We start from the raw sequence: 3374 nt of genomic DNA, 5'->3' as shown, positions 1-3374 counted from the left end.
TCCACCCCGCCGGCTCTCGATCGCTCTATTGAGCTCTCGGGCAGCCCTGCCAGAGAGAGATCTAGAAGAGCATGGGGCTTAATCTGAGCCAGTGTTTCGCTGCAGAACATGCCAGGCCCGTGACTTGGAATACACAAAGTAATAATTAAAAGTGAATGTGTCTGACTATGTGAAGACTAGAGTGGTCTTTCTTTACTGCAAAGATATCCTAACAGCCTCTCTTGTATTTGGGACTAGAGTACCAGGTCCAAAGGCATTGCTCTCATTTTATATATGGAAATAAAGCACCAAGAAAAACAAACTTCCAAAATAAAAGGTGCTTGTAAAAGAAACATTGTGTGTAAATTTGATCAGAGACCTCCTACTCTGGGAAACAAAGTGATACATCTAAATTAATCACTGACAGAGGAAACACTTGGGGTTAGAACAGGGTTTTAATCCCAGTTTGCTCCTAAAAGCCTCACTGTATGCATGATATTTTTCAAAGGAATTAAGATTTTTAAGGCGTTTTTTTTGTAAGGCTAAGCACCCAGTATATAGTGAGAAATGGATATACAGTAGGAATACTGTATAAAGAAATAACGCAAAAGAAAAAAATTATATGTAAGGAACATTACATAAAGATGTAGGCATAATTATACCAAGCCAACCATTTGGTTTAGAAACACAAACTCCTTCGGGGTTTTTCTTTACAGTCAAGAGGTATATAAATTTTATGAAATAAATAATAATAAAAGAGGGTATGTCAATAAAAAATGTTATTATACATCATGGTGAATGGACATGTCACAAGTAAAGGTATGTTGCACAATTAAATGAAATAACGTAGGGAAATAACCATATAGCATATTTAGCTTAGGATATATTTACATAAAGATGTGTATGCTGTTGGAGGGTCCCAGTCATGTTCTTTCTTTGAGAAGCGTCCAGCAAAACAAAACCTTTTTGTATAAAATAAGTTGCCATTTTTGGTTTGCTGGAATTTCCCTTTCCCTTAATTGTTGCATTAAATTTTCCATTAATGTGCACACAGTTTTGCCCCTGGCCAGGCTGAGCCTAGGCTATTTTAAAGCAACTGGGCTCTGGATAGCAGAGATTGTGGGAGGAAGGAGTGTTGTTTATGTGCTCGTGCATGAGTCTGCTTGCCTGCCATGTGTGCACACACTAGGTGGTGAGAGGAGTTAATGAATGAAACCACTTCCAGATTCTTGGAACACCATCTCCAAATGCTTGGGGATGTTCCCAATGAAAGTCCCACACGATTGGGTGTCTCTCCTCCCTGATTCCCTGTATGAAACTTGGCTTGGCTACAGCAAGAAGCAGGAAGTGTTTATATCAGCAAATTGTATCCAGCAGGGAGGTCGAGTCCTCTTGGTGGCAACTTTCCAGACTGACAGCAGAAGGTCCATCATTCATATGGAAGCCATTTCCACCCTTTAGCTAGAACGAGGGGATCTTCCTGGCTTTGTTTAGTTTAATATGAAAACCTCTTCACATCTTAGTATTACTTGCTCTCGAGAAAATCCAGTGTATATAGCAAACTTCCTCAAACTCAGCCCTCCAGATGTTTTGGCCTCCAGATGTTTTTTGCCTACAACTCCCATGATGGGAATTGTAGTCTCAAAACATCTGGAGGGCCGAGTTTGAGGAAGCCTGGTATACAGTAAGGGTTTCACCCAGAAACCATACCTATCTTCAGAGTAGACCCATTGAAACCGATGAACTTAAGTGACTTCTCCATTCATTTCAATGGGTCTTCTCTAAGTGTGACTTCATCCAATACCTTTAAATCTTTTACAGCAATAGGCAAGGATGCAACCATTGCACCTCTTGCTGATCTTCCATGGGCTACCTTCCCTCCACCCTTAAATGGTAAATGTACCCCTTACCGTTAGGTCCAGTGGCCGATGACTCTGGGGTTGCACGCTCATTTCACTCTATAGGCTGAGGGAGCCGGCGTTTGTCTGCAGACAGCTTCCGGGTCATGTGGCCAGCATGACTAAGCTGCTCCTGGCGAACCAGAGCAGTGCACGGAAACGCCGTTTATCTTCCTGCTGGAGCGGTACCTATTTATCTACTTGCACTCTGACGTGCTTTCGAACTTTCAAACTGCTAGGTTGGCAGGAACAGGGACCCAGCATCGGGAGCTCACCCCGTCGCGGGGTTTCGAACCACCAACCTTCTGATTAGCAAGCTCTGTGGCTCTGTGGTTTAACCCAATGCACCACCCGCGTCCCTCCTTCCACCTTTACTTTGGAGCAAAGGTTAGGTCCTTCTGCTGTTTACAGCAAGTGGGGAAGAACCATGGATTAGTTGAGGAATGGGGTGATAGATGCAAGAAGCTGCAGCCTTTTTGGTTACCTTGGGCCATTTAAACTTTTAAACTGGGCAAAGGGCTGAACCGACTCAAGTAAAAGAGGTGTATCTATGCAATATTTTCATTGCATGAGTAATGAAACTTGCAGGATGTGGCAGGGGTTTGATGCTTGGTTGGAGGGAACTGCTGGTTTCTCTTAATTGCATAGCATGATTAGATGGAGTTTGTATTTTGCTTCAGATGTTTCGGTCCAGCTCCCTACATATTGAGAAGTATGGTAGGAAGGAGGACCAGGCCATTGTTCTTCAGCTTTCCCCCTTTCTTTTCTCCCCATTTGCTAGTAATTAACCCACTTCACATGTCACTAACCTGATGCTGCAGTAATCCCAGATTGTGGAAATAAAATTATAAGATTAGATTGCTGAACCAGGATGCTTTAAGAAGATGATCAGCAGGGACCTAACAAACCTCATTAGTAAGTTGGGAGGGAGAGAGAGAGAGAGAGAGACAGACAGACAGACAGACAGACAGACAGAGACGGTTTGTCCACACTTCTGTTCCTCCTGTGCCTAGAAAGCACTGGTCTGAGCTGTTTTTCTGCTTGATCTGTGCTTTCTAGGCATGAGTCCGGCCAGTTTCCCCCTTGCCCCATTGAAAGCCCGTTCTTTAGTGTTAAATTGGAGCAAACGGCACTCTAGAGAAAACCCAATTTGCCGTTTGTTCTGATTGAGTGCTAAAGAGCGGTTTCCCCCATGAGAAAGCAGTGGGACAAGGGGTAAGCCCTCTGTGTGTGAGAACAGTAGCAGCAATATTGATCACATCAACACCACCCATTAAAAAAACACTCTTATTCCACTTTAAACCCAAATAAGCCTGGGGACTGTAGTTTCTCAAGGGTGCTGGGAATTGTAGCTCAGTGAGGGGTCTTCTCCCAACTCCCAACTCTTAATGTGGTACGGTATAAGAGTGCTTTAAAAAAATGGTGTGGCTGTGACCTCCATTGCTAGTTGATGCTTATCTTCTGGGCTGATTTATTAACTATTAAATCAATATTGTA

Source organism: Zootoca vivipara, chromosome 7 (genome assembly GCF_965207765.1).
Source record: "Zootoca vivipara chromosome 7, rZooViv2.hap1.1, whole genome shotgun sequence".
Classification (NCBI taxonomy): domain Eukaryota; kingdom Metazoa; phylum Chordata; class Lepidosauria; order Squamata; family Lacertidae; genus Zootoca; species Zootoca vivipara.
This window is presented reverse-complemented; position numbering follows the sequence as displayed.